The sequence below is a fragment of the Herpailurus yagouaroundi genome, unplaced genomic scaffold (genome assembly GCF_014898765.1).
Source record: "Herpailurus yagouaroundi ecotype Mexico unplaced genomic scaffold, PumYag 28, whole genome shotgun sequence".
Lineage (NCBI taxonomy): Eukaryota > Metazoa > Chordata > Mammalia > Carnivora > Felidae > Herpailurus > Herpailurus yagouaroundi.
Genome location: NW_024412376.1, coordinates 44,585,811 through 44,600,384, shown reverse-complemented (window position 1 = coordinate 44,600,384; position 14,574 = coordinate 44,585,811).

Genomic DNA, 14,574 nt, shown 5'->3' with positions numbered 1-14,574 from the left:
AAGCAAGATGTCTGAACCAGAATTTAGAATCACAGTAACAAGAATACTAGCTGGGGTTGAAAATAGATTAGAATCCCTTTCTGTGGGGATAGAAGAAGCAAAAGCTTAGTCAGGATGAAATAAAAACTGCTATAACTGAGCAGCAATCTCGAATGGCTGCCATGGCAGCACAGATGGATGAGGCAGATCAGTGAATCAGTGATATAGAGGAAAAACTTATGGAGAACAAGGAAGCAGAAAAAAAGAGGGAGACTAAGGCAAAAGAACATGATTTAAGAATTAGAAAAATCAGTGGCTCATTAAAAAGGAACAGCATCAGAAACATAGGGGTCCCAGAAGATGAAGAGAGAAAAAAAGAGGTGTAGTGTTATGTAAGTAAATCATAGCTGAAAACTTTCCTAACCTGGGGAAAGACACAGACATCAAAATCCAGGAAATACAGAGGACTCCCATTAGATTCAACAAAAACCAACCATCAACAAGGCATATCATAGTCAAATTCACAAAATACTCAGGGAAGAAAACAATCATGAAAGCAGCAAGGGAAAAAAAGTCCTTAACCTACAAGGGAAGACAGATCAGATTGGCAGCAGACCTATCCACAGACACTTGGCAGGCCAGAAAGGAGTGGCAGGATATATTCAATGTGCTGAATTGGAAAAATATGCAGCCAAGAATTCTTTATCCAGCAAAGCTGTCATTCAAAATAGGAGAGATAAAAAGTTTCCAGACAAACAAAAATTAAAGGAGTTTGTGACCACTAAACTAGCCCTGCAAGAAATTTTAAGGGGGACTCTCTGAGGGGAGAGAAGACAGAAAAAAAAAAAAAAAAAAAAAAAAAAAAAAAAAAAAAAAAAAAAAAAGCAACAAAGACTAGAAAGGACCAGAGAACACCACCAGAAACTCCAACTCTACAGGCAACATAATGACAATAAATTCATATCTTTCAGTACTCACTCTAAATGTCAACGGACTAAATGCTCCAATTAAAAGACATTATGTAACAGAATGGATAAGAAAACAAGATCTATCTATATGCTGTTTACAGGAGACTCACTTTAGACCTAAAGACACCTTCAGATTGAAAGTAAGGGGCTAGAGAACCATCTATCATGCTAATGGTCAACAAAAGAAAGCTGGAGTAGCCATACTTATATCAGACAATCTAGATTTTAAATTTTTTTTTTCAACGTTTATTCATTTTTGGGACAGAGAGAGACAGAGCATGAACAGGGGAGGGGCAGAGAGAGAGGGAGACACAGAATCGGAAACAGGCTCCAGGCTCTGAGCCATCAGCCCAGAGCCCGACGCGGGGCTCGAACTCACGGACCGCGAGATCGTGACCTGGCTGAAGTCGGACGCTTAACCGACTGCGCCACCCAGGCGCCCCCAGACAATCTAGATTTTAAAATAAAGACTGTATTAAGAGATGAAGAAGGGCATTATATCATATTAAGGGTTCTATCCCCCAAGAAGACCTAACAATTGCAAACATTTTTGCTCCAAGTGTGATAGCACCCAAATATATACATGAATTAATCACAAACATAAAGAAACTAATTGATAATAATACCATAATAGTAGGGGACTTCAACACTCCATTTGAAACAATGGACAGATCATCTAAACAGAAAATCAACAAGGAAACAATGGCTTTGAATGACACACTGGACCAGATGAACTTAACAGATATATTCAGAACAATTCATCCTAAAGCAGCAGAATACACATTCTTCTCCAGTGCACATGGAACGTTCTCCAGAATAGATCACATACTGGGACACAAATCAGCCCTCAACAAGTACAAAAAGATTGAGATCATACCATGCATATTTTCAGACCACAACACTATGAAACTCAAAATCAACCACAAGAAAAAATGTGGAAAGATAATACTTGGAGAGTAAAGGCCATCCTACTAAAGAATGAATGCACTAATCCAGAAGTTAAAGAGGACATTAAAAAGTACATGGAAGCCAATGAAAATGATAACACCACAGCCCAAAACCTCTGGGATGCAGCAAAGGCAGTCATAAGAGGAAAGTATATACCAATCCAGCCCTTCCTAAAGAAGGAAAAAGGTCTCAGATATACAACCTAACCTTACACCTTGAAGAGCTGGAAAAAGAACAGCAAATAAAACCCCAAACCAGCAGAAGACAGGAAATAATAAAAATTAGAGCATAAATCAATGTTATCAAAACCAAAAAACAAACAAACAAACAGTAGAACAGATCAATGAAACCATAAGCTGATTCTTTGAAAGAATGAACAAAATTATAAACCCCTAGCCAGTTTGATAAAAAAGAAAAAGGAAAGGACCCAAGAAAATAAAATCAAAAATGAAAGAAGAGAGATCATAACCAACACAGCAGAAATACAAACATAATAAGAGAATATTATGAGTGATTATATGCCAATAAAATGCCAAAGCAATCTACATATTCAATGTAATATCTATCAAAATAACACCAACATTCTTCACAGAGCTAGAACAAATAATCCTAAAATTTGTATGGAACCAGAAAAGACCCTGAATAGCCAAAGCAATCTTGAAAAAGAAAACCAAAGCAGGAGGCATCACAATCCCAGACTTCAAGCTATACTACAAAGCTGTAATCATCAAGACAGTATGGTACTGGCACAAGAACAGACACTCAGATCAATGGAACAGAATAGAGAACCCAGAAATGGACTCACAAATGTATGGCCAACTAATATTTGACAAAGCAGGAAACAATATCCAATGGATTAAAAATAGTCTCTTCAGCAAGTGATGCTGGGAACACTGGACAGCAACATGCAGAAAAATGAACCTGAACCACTTTCTTACATTATACACAAAAATAAACTCAAAGTGGATGAAAGACTTAAATGTAAGACAGGAAGCCATCAAAATCCTTGAGGAGAAAGCAGGCAAAAACCTCTTTGACCTTGGCTGCAGCAACTTCTTACTCAACATGTCTCCAGAGGCAAGGGAAACAAAAGCAAAAATGAACTATTGGGACTTCATCAAAATAAAAAGCTTCTACACAGTGAAGGAAACAATCAGCAAAATTAAAAGGGAACCGACGGAATGGGAGAAGATATTTGCAAACTACATATCAGAGAAAGGGTCAGTATGCAAAATGTATAAAGAACTTCTCAAACTCAACCCCCAAAAAACAAATAATCCAGTCAAGAAATGGGCAAAAAACATGAGTCCACTTCTCCAAAGAAGACATCCAGATGGCCAACTGACACATGAAAAAATCCTCAACATCACTCATCATCAGGGAAACATAAATCAAAACCACAATGAGATACCACCTTATACCTGTCAGAATGACTAACATTAATAACTCAGGCAACAACAGATGTTGGCAAGGATGTGGAAAAAGAGGATCTCTTTTACACTGCTGGTGGGAATGCAAACTGGTGCAGCCACTCTGCAAAACAGTATGAAGGTTCCTCAAAAACTTAAAAATAGAGGGGCACCTGGGTGGCTCAGTTGGTTGAGTGTCCGACTTTGGCTCAGGTCATGTTTTCACTCTTTGTGAGTTCATGCCCTGTATCAGGCTCTGTGCTGACAGCTCAGAGCCTGTAGCCTGCTTCGGATTCTGTGTTTCCTTTTCTCTCTACATCTCTCTCTCTCTCCCCCCCCCCCTCAAAAATAAACATTAAAAAAAAACTTAAAAATAGAACTACCCCATGACCCAGCAGAGTCCCTGTAAATGGGATAAATCCCTGTATTTATCCAAGAGATACAGGTATGCTGTTTTGAAAGGGGCACGTGCACCCCATTGTTTATAGCAGCACTACCAACAATGGCCAAAGTATGGAAAGAGCCCAAATGTCCATCAATGGATGAATGGAAAAGAAGATGTGGTATATATATACAATGGAGTATTACTTGGCAATCAAAAAGAATGAAAACTTGCCATTTGCAACCACATGGATGGAACTAGAGGGTATTATGCTAAGCAAAATTAGTCAGAGAGAGACAAATATATGACTTCACTTATAAGAGGACTTTAAGATACAAAACAGATAATGGGGTGCCTGGGTGGCTCAGTCAGTTGGACAACTGACTTTGGCTCAGGTCATAATCTCACGGTCGGTAAGTTCAAGTCCCATGTCAGGCTCTGTGCTGACAGCTCAGGGCCTGTTCAGATTCTGAGTCTCCCTCTCTCTCTGCCCCTCCCCTGCTCATGATCTGTCTGTCTATCTCTTTCAAAAAGGAATAAACATTAAAAAAAAAAAAGATACAAAATATATGAACATAAGGGAAGGGAAGCAAAAATAATATAAAAACAGGGCGGGGGACAAAACATAAGAGACTCTTAATATGGATAACAAACAGAGGGTTGCTGGAGTAGTTGTGGGAGGAGGGATGGGCTAAATGGGTAAGGGGCATTAAGGAATCTACTCCTGAAATCATTGTTGCACTATATGCTAACTTGGATTTAAATTAAAAACAAAAACAAACAAAAGGAAACAGCTGCATCTTAAACTCACCAAGTTGTGCACATGAAATATGTATAGCTTTTTGTATGTCAATCATTGGTCAATAGAGTGGCTTAAAAAAGAAAGAAAGAAACTGAAATCTGCCAACAACCACCTGAGCTTGAAAACAGATCCTTCCCCAGTCCTGACTTAGTTGAGACTGGAGCCCCAGTCAACACCTTTATAGCAGCACTGAGAGATGCTAAAGCCACACCTGTACTCTTAACCCATTAAAATGTGAGATAATAAGTGTGTTTTGTTTTAAGCTGCCAAGTTTGTAATGATATTGTTACAAAGCATATATAATTAATAGAGAGGATGTAGTCAAATAGAGAAATATCAAACCAGAGATGATGACAAAGCCAAGGTGTCATCTCAGGAGAAGATAAAGGTGAAGTGAAGGAAGAGGTGAGTGGAAATAAGAATTAGAGAAACAGGTTGTGTTATTTGTTCCACAATGACTAAGAACATATGCAATGGGCTTCAGACTTTAAAGACACATGATATAAGCAAGGACCAAGAACTCTTAGCAGTGCACATACAGGGAGATGCGGTCTCAGATTAATAATGAGAAGATAAGCACCATACTAGGACATCTGTGTTTAGGATAAAATGATCATCCCTGGCCAGCTCTTTTGGAAGGACCATAGTAAACTGACTGAAGATTGTCTTTGGACGTGTTTGTGTTTGTACCATACCTCTGTGATTTAGTAGCTATGCAGCCATGGGAAATTTTTCCCCAGCTGAGTTTTTCTTTTATGTAAAATGTATTTATTTCAGTGCAGGGTTGTTACAATGATTAAATGAGGTGATAATGCAAAACACTTATTGCTGCACCTGGTATAAAGTAAGGACTCAAATACAGCTCTTCCATTCAAGAAACTTTCATTTCATGAAAGTAATTGATCAAATGGATTCAAAGGCTAGAGAGCAATGTCACATAGGTGGTTGAGGAGAGAAAGCTTAAAAAAAAACAATATGGAAAAAAATAGCCACTCATCTGTATAAGTAGAATAGCACAAAAGGAATTGAAAAAATCATTACATCCCAGCAGAGACGAAGAGGAAAATCCTACTTTTTAAAGACATGAGATAAGGCTGGATTAAAAATTCACAGAACGTGGAGAGCCTGGGTGGCTCAGTTGGTTGAGTGTCTGACTTCGGTTTGGGTCATGATCTCATGGTCCGCGAGTTTGAGCCCTGTGTCAGGCTCTGTGCTGCCAGCTCAGCACGTGGAGCCTGCTTCAGATTCTGTGTCTCCCCGCCGCCTCTCTCTGCCTTTCCCCCACTCATGCTCTCTCTCTCTCTCTCTCTCTCAAAAACTACATGCACATAAAAAATTGTTAATTTACAGAATGCAACACTGAACTTCAGAAATACGATCTAAATTTTTCCTGAAGAGACACTAAATCAATATCCATACTTCACAAGATGAACACATTTTTAAAAGTGTCTTTTCCTAATGTGAGTGATGACTTCATATGAGGACTACCGCCATCTGTAGTGCTGGACTTTGTGTTGGTTCCACCTACAGAGACTCTCACTTTCTCAGGATGAAAATAAAATTATTCTTCCTCAGGTACATATCAGTCATGTTAACCTATCATTTAAACAATAAATAATGTACATTTTGATGATTAAAATAGAATTATTTTTCATAGGAAAATAAGGTCTAGCTCAGTATGTTTTGAATTCATGCTCCCAAGAATAAACCCACAACTCTCCATTCCTTTACCAAAAGAGAAAAAAAAAAAAAAACTCATCTGTTTTAAAGGATATGATATCCTGACATTTGGGTTAATTTACACTTAAACTATCCAAACATATTTCAAAAATTCGTGGATATTTGAGCATATATATATTTCAGATATTTTAAATAGAAAAATCACATTTTATGTAAGGTAAGCAAACCAAAACACCAAAAGATTGAATCTTGTGGAATCTATGGTCTTAAGAAATACAAATAGATTTTAAAGTTGAAAAGCTTTCTTTTTTATCCAACATTTATTCTAAATTTATGCATGTAAAAATATCTGTAATGTCTACAAAATGCCCAGGTGTTTATAATTATTAATACATGAAAATGTTTGCAGAACTTCATGCCTTTGGCCAGGACATAAAATTTAGACATATTTCCAACAAAAGAACTGTAGAATTTCTTTGATGAGTAAACCACTCATTCTGAAAATAAAAGGATACGTGCAATTCATGAGCTTTAGAATAAGGCCAAATTTGTGGTCTCAAACCACCCCACACAAATAATTTTTTAACTATATCACATTCTATCAGATTTTGATATATTGTTGCCTTAGATGTAATGATTTTTTGGCCCTAAAATTTAAATGCTAAGTTTTTGGTTTAGTCAGAACATTCTTTTACAGATATATTTGTCCCTGTCCAGGCCAATAACCACAAGGCTACTGCAAATCCACACTTTAAACTACACGAGAAAGGGTTCTATAACATAAATTTTCTCCAGGAAAATTATTTATAAGGTAAATAATGTTTTAAATGTTTATTTGAAAATGTTTAAATGATCACATATTTAAGTTTGATTTAATTAGATTCATATTGTACCTATCTTTCATATTTTCAAAGAAATGTTTTTGCCAGATTGTCAAATTGTCAAAATTGTACATAGCCTAGTATCTTTGAGGATTAGTTCTTCATCTTGATTAAAGTAGCCTGTTTTGAATAAATAAATCTTAGTATTTTTACATTACTCTTGAATTAAACACATCTAAAAACAGAGCATGTTTTCATTCAATCACTAGTACATGTTGATTTGCATATGTTGTTTTGGTGGCTTAGTTGCCAAACATTTAGTTAAATGATAAATAGATACTCATTGAGGAATTAAACTTCCCTACAGGGTGGTCTTGATATGAGTCAAGCCAGAAAATTAATGTTCAGTTTCCAAAACACCTAATGCACACTAAAATAATTAATTCTATAGCTGTGTGGGCTTTCAATTCTCTGAATTTATAATGTCTTCCATATTTTATTAATTGTTTAGATAGTTAAGGTATTATACTTTGTCACATCATTTATGTAGGGCTGAGATACAAATGAGTTAATTTACTTGATGTAATCATTAATTACTGAATCATCTCAGTTGCAATCATTCTGTTTATGAGGTAATTTCATGATGTAGACTGTTTTCCATTATTTTATAATTAAGTACCATTTCTGAACACCCTCTGGTCCCATTAACTCGCCCTTCCATTTCCATCGAAGGAAAATGTATTAGCAAATTATACCACTGCAGCTGATTCAGGTATTATAAGCAATTGACATTTACTAAAGAAAAACTCTAGCACATACTATAAAAATAACAGTTTAAGTCACTACCATTGAACAAAACTTTTTAAAAAGTAATTTTGAATTGGGGCACCTGGGTGACTTAGGCAGTTTAGTGTCTGACTTCAGCTCAGGTCATGATCTTGAGGTTGATGAGTTTGAGCCCTGCATCAGGCTCTGTGCTGACAGCTCAGAGCCTGGAGCCTGCTTGGATTCTGAGTCTCTCTCTCTCTCTCTCTCTCTCTCTCTATGCCCCTCCCCTGCTCACACTCTGTCTCTCTGTCTCAAAAATAAACGTTAAAAAAATTTAAGTTTGAATTGACAACACTCAATTCTGAGAGACACAACTTCTAGCCATCATGAGAAATCTACACAAAAGACTCCTGTTGCAGGCACCCAGGGATCTCCATTCTAATTTAGTCCCTCTCACTGAGACCTCCAGTTAATGAGCAGAGACCAAATCATTGAGTCAAGGATTTTCAATGGCACATCAGCAAAGTCTTGGAGCCTCAAAGATACATATTAGATGTGGAGCTGGCCACACAAAAGAGGCTAGACAATAATGGCAGGCCACAGTCCTTGCTGCTGTGGCCAAGTGCAGTGAATGTTGCGGATAGACTCCATCTGATTCCGACATGATTCCATCATTCCATCAATGATTTGGACATGATAACACACCAGTTGTACATATTTAGAAAAGGCCAACTATCTGTAAAGAAATTCATGTAAATGTCATCTGCTAATTGGTGTTTCTGCCCTTAGGGAATTTATATATAGCAATAAATTTTTATTCAGTTAAGGACCCACAACTGTATGGGCAACCACCTTCAACAAAGCAGGAAAGAATATCCAATGGAAAAAAGACAGTCTCTTCAACAAATGGTGTTGGGAAAACTGGATGGCAACATGCCGAAGAATAAAACTGGACCACTTTCTTACATTCTACATTTATTAGAAAAATGAATTCAAAATTGGGCGCCTGGGTGGCGCAGTGGGTTAAGCGTCCGACTTCAGCCAGGTCACGATCTCGCGGTCTGTGAGTTCGAGCCCCGCGTCAGGCTCTGGGCTGATGGCTCGGAGCCTGGAGCCTGTTTCCGATTCTGTGTCTCCCTCTCTCTCTGCCCCTCCCCCGTTCATGCTCTGTCTCTCTCTGTCCCAAAAATAAAGAAACGTTGAAAAAAAAATTTTTTTAAAGAAAAATGAATTCAAAATGGATAAAAGACCTAAATGTGAGACAGGAAACCATCAAAATCATAGAAGAGACACAGGCAGCAACCTCTTTGACCTCAGCTACAGCAACTTCTTACTAGACACATTGCCAAAGGCAAGGGAAACAAAAGCAAACATGAACTATTGGGACTTTACCAAGATAAGTTTCTGCACAGTGAAGGAAACAAGCAACAAAACTAAAAAGCAGCCTACAGAACGGGAGAACATATTTGAAAATGACATATCTGATAAAGGTTTAGTATCCCAAGTCTATAAAGAACTTATCAAACTCAACACCTAAGAAACAAATAACCCAGTTAAGAAATGTGCAGAAGACATGATTAGACATTTTTTCCAGGAAGACATACAGATAGCTAATAGACACATGAAAAGATGCTCAACATTGCTCATCATCAGGGAAATACAAATCAAACCATGATGAGATACCACCTCACACCTGTCAGAATGACTAAAATGAACAACACAAGAAATGGCAGGTGTTGACGAGGATGTGGAGAAAGGGAAACCCTCTTGCACTGCTGGTGGGAATGTAAACTCGTGTAGCCACTCTGGAGAACAGTATGGAGGTTCCTCAAAAAACTAAAATTAGAACTACCCTACAATCTACCAATCACATGATTGGTATTTACCCAAAGGATACAAAAATACAGATTCAAAGGGGTATATGCATTGGGGACCCCAATGTTTCTAGCAGCATTATCGGCAATAGCCAAAGTATGGGGAGAGTACAAATGTCCATCGACTGATGAATACATAAAGAAGATGTGGTATACATATACAATGGAACATTACTCAGCCATCAAAAAGAATGAAATCTTGTCATTTGCAATGATGTGGATGGAGTTAGAATATATTATGCTAAGCGAAATAAGTCAGAGAAAGAAAAATACCATATGATTTCACTAATATGTGGAATTTAAGAAACAAAACAGATGAACATATGGGAAGATGGGGGAGGGAAGAGAGGGAAACAAACCACAAGAGACTCTTAACAATAGAGAACAAACTAAGGGTTAATGGAAGGAGGTGGATGGGAGATGGGCTAGATAGTGATGGGCATTAAGGAGGGCACTTGCTGTGATGAGCACTGGGTGTTGTATGTAAGCGATGAATCACTGAATTCCACTCCTGAAACCAATATTGCACTGTATGTTAGCTAATTAAAATTTAAATTAAAAAAATTAAAATTTTATTCAGTTGAATTGAATAAATAAATATAATGTGTAATGAGTAGGAAATAAAGCCTAATTAATATGTGGTTTTTAAAAGCTGTTTTATGATAAATTATATACAGCAAAATAATTACAATGAATTATGAATAAATTAAATATAAATGGAATATAAAGGGAATAAGAACAGGAGTTAAACATGAGTTTGTATATCTTTACTACAGATTTTATATTTTATTCTGAATTCACTAAAATCCACCGAAGAACTTTATCCAGGGAGTCACATGAAATGATTTGTAGCATACAAACATCCATTTAGTGGCAGTAGGTATAATGGTGTCAAGTTGGGGAAAAGAAATTACAAGTGTGAAGACCTTAAGAAATTGTTGCTATAAATCTGTTAAGAAATGATAGGTTCCTAATAAATAATAGACCTAGGCAATACTCATCAATAGCTGTTAAAACCATTAGATGAAAGGTTATTGGGAATTTTTTAATGGATGGATTATTATGATAACACACTAACCCACTGAAAACTGGTATATTATATGCCCCCTGAAATGATGAAATAGGAGCCATCTACAGAGCATTCTTACAAAAATTGTAATCAAGCTTCCAGATCTAAATATGAGTTTATAGAAAATACAGAAATAGAGAAACACCTTAAAGACACCGTGAGGATATAATCAGGAAAATCCACAGTGTGGGAAATTCTATAGGACAAATCGCCTGATTCATTCAGCAAACACATGGAAGGAAAAACAAAAGGAGGAATCTCTAGACTAAATAAGACTGAGTAAAGTAATATCAACCAAATGTAATGTGTGGTTCTTGCTTTAGTTCCAGATTTGAACCAATCTACTGTAAAAACAAGAAATTATGATGCAACCAAGGAAATATAAACACTTACTGGATATATAAGTATATTATAAAAAGTGTTATTATTTTTTAAATAAATAAAACCTGATGATAAAGGTGCTGTGCCTATGTTTAAAAAAATCTCTTACTGGATATATAAATATATTTAAAGAAATGCTATTATTTTGTGATGATAAAGGTGCTATGACTATGTTTAAAAAAAATCTCTTCCTTTTAGAAATTAATACTGATGTTTTTACCGATGGATGATATAACACCTGGAACTTTGTTTGTTTGTTTGTTTGTTTGTTTGTTTGTCTAGAGAAAGAGAGAGTGCAAGCAGGCCAGAGACAGAGAGAGAGAGAGAGAGAGAGAATATCTTAAACAGACTCCATGTTCAGTGCAGAGCCAGAGACAGGACTTGATCCCACAACCCTGGGATCATGACCTGAGCTGAAATCAAGAGTCAGGCACTCAACTGAGCCACCCAGATGCCCCACCTGGAACTTGTTTTAAAATAATCCAGTGAAAGGACAAAATAAGAAAGGACTAGAGATGAAACAAGATTAGCCAAATGTTGATAATTGTTGAAACTGAGTGATAGGTACATTTTACTTTGTTTAAAGTTTCCTATAATAAAAAATTAATAATAATAGAAATAAAAGAGGCAGCTGAGAGGATGGGAAAGAAGAGAGTATGTTTGAGCAATACTTAAGAGATGTTACAAGCAGGACACAACAGCCAATTGTATCTGAAAAGTGGGAAGACAGATGGCTTCTAAACTTCTGGCTTGGTGATTAGAGGTGTGGAAGTGTTGTTCATCAGGGCAGGAGGTACAGGTGAGAAGCAGATTTCGAAGTGAAATTGACAAGTCTGGTTTGGGGTGTGCGGAGTTTGAAATACCAGGTCTATATCAAAATGAAAGTATTCAAGGAATACTGATGCATAGGGGCACTTGTACCCCAATGTTTATAGCAGCACTCTCAACAATAGCCAAATTATGGAAAGAGCCTAAATGTCCATCAACTGATGAATGGATAAAGAAATTGTGGTTTATATACACAATGGAGTACTACGTGGCAATGAGAAAGAATGAAATGTATGGCCTTTTGTAGCAACATGGATGGAACTGGAGAGTGTTATGCAAACTGAAATATGCCATACAGAGAAAGACAAATACCATACGGTTTCACTCTTATGTGGATCCTGAGAAACTTAACAGAAACCCATGGGGGAGGGGAAGGAAAAAAAAAAAGAGGTTAGAGTGGAAGAGAGCCAAAGCATAAGAGACTCTTAAAAACCGAGAACAAACTGAGGGTTGATGGGGGGTGGGAGGGAGGGGAGGGGGGGTGATGGGTATTGAGGAGGGCACCTTTGGGATGAGCACTGGGTGTTGTATAGAAACCAATTTGACAATAAACTTCATATATTGAAAAAAATAAAAAATAAAATTCAAAAAAAAATAAATAAAAAATAAAAAATAAAACAAAATGAAAGTATTCATTACATATATTAAACAGAGAAGAAAGTCAAGAATGTAAGTCTAGGGCATAAAAACATGTAAAGGGATGTAGAAAGGAAGTGAAGACTGAGGAGTAGTATCCAGATCAATAAGGGGAAAATCGGCTGAGACTGGACTTGCTGAAATAAGGAAAAACACAGCTTTCAGGAAAGGAATCGGTCAGTAGTGTGAATTAAAGAATTAAGTGTAAGTTACAGAAACAAAACAATCCTTAGCTTTAGTAACTAAATAGCAATCAGTGCCAATTCAAGATTACAAACTGAGCATATGGATTAATTTCCCCTCATCCCTCAGCTCCCATTAGAGTAAGAATATACCAGTTTAAAAGAAAAGAAGTAAACACAGAGCAGGAAAAAGGACATGAGGGAGTTTATCAATGGATGAACTATTTTAACACAGTTCTGGAAGGTAGAAATTGAGAGGAGAGGTGAAGCAGGCTAGGAAAAGACACAGCCGAGAATAGATATGAAGAGGCTGTAGCCAAGGAGGGAGCCATTCTGCCTTTCAGAATTTAGGGGAGATTATTGACTCAAGATGCCAGGTGTAATGGGCAGCAGAGTACAACACAGGACTGAAAACAGAAGCATGCATTCAAAGTCTGCTGCTCTTTCCCCATCCTTGTATTCAGAATACACAACAGCCAGGTGTTAACCTCTAAGCAAAAAAAAAAAAAAAAAAGAAGGTTTTGTGTGTGCCTTTTCTAAATAAATTTAACACATGGTTTAGCATAAACAAAATAAGTAACTGTTGCTGTTGGAGCGTGAGGGAAAAACATTCTGAGAGTCAAGCTTCCCCAGGGTAATAGCAGAGCTGGGAAGAAGGCCTGACATGGGCTGAAAACAAAAGGTGGTAGACAGTGTTAAAAGGACTTCATATAAGAAGGGGAAATGTAGTTAGGATCACTACTGATAACGAAGAGCAAAAATGGAAAAAAAGACTGAACCAAACTCTTGACAACTACTTCAAGAGGGTGTAGGTTATATGATGCTATAGGTCTAATGAGGCAGAAAGGCATGAACACTGGTGAAAATAAGAAACTGAAATGAATCTCCCATGTACTTGGTTATTTTCTAAATCCTTAAAGAAATTCATTTGGTTATCAAAAACTTTCCCACCGGGAGGGAGGGAAGATGGCGGCGTAGGAGGACGCTGGGCTCACCGCGCGTCCTGCTGATCACTTAGATTCCACCTACACCTGCCTAAATAACCCAGAAAACCACCAGAGGATTAGCAGAACGGAGTCGCCGGAGCCAAGCGCAGACGAGAGGCCCACGGAAGAGGGTAGGAAGGGCGGCGAGGCGGTGTGCGCTCCACGGACTGGCGGGAGGGAGCCGGGGCGGAGGGGCGGCTCGCCGGCCAAGCAGAGCCCCCGAGTCTGGCTTGCAAAAAGCGGAGGGGCCTGACGGACTGTGTTCCTACAGCAAGCGCGACTTAGCGTCTGGGAGGTCATAAGTTAACAGCTCTGCTCAGAAAGCGGGAAGGCTGGAGGACAAAGGGAAGGAAAGCTGCTGAGCCCCCTGACGACAGAGCTCAGTTTGGTGGGGAACAAAGGCGCTCGCCAGCGCCATCTTCCCCACCCATACCCCAGCCAAAATCCCAAAGAGAACCAGTTCCTGCCAGGGAACTTGCTCGCTCAGCGCAAACACCCAACTCTGCGCTTCTGCGGAGCCAAACCTCCGGCAGCGGATCTGACTCCCTCCTGCTGCCACAGGGCCCCTCCTGAAGTGGATCACCTAAGGAGAAGCAAGCTAAGCCTGCCCCTCCTGCCCCTGTGCACCTTGCCTACCCACCCCAGCTAAGACGCCAGATCCCCAGCATCACAAGCCTGGCAGTGTGCAAGTAGCCCAGACAGGCCACCCCACCCCACAGTGAATCCCGCCCCTAGGAGAGGGGAAGAGAAGGCACGCACCAGTCTGACTGTGGCCCCAGCGGTGGGCTGGGGGCAGACATCAGGTCTGACTGCGGCTCCGCCCACCAACTCCAGTTATACACCACAGCACAGGGGAAGTGC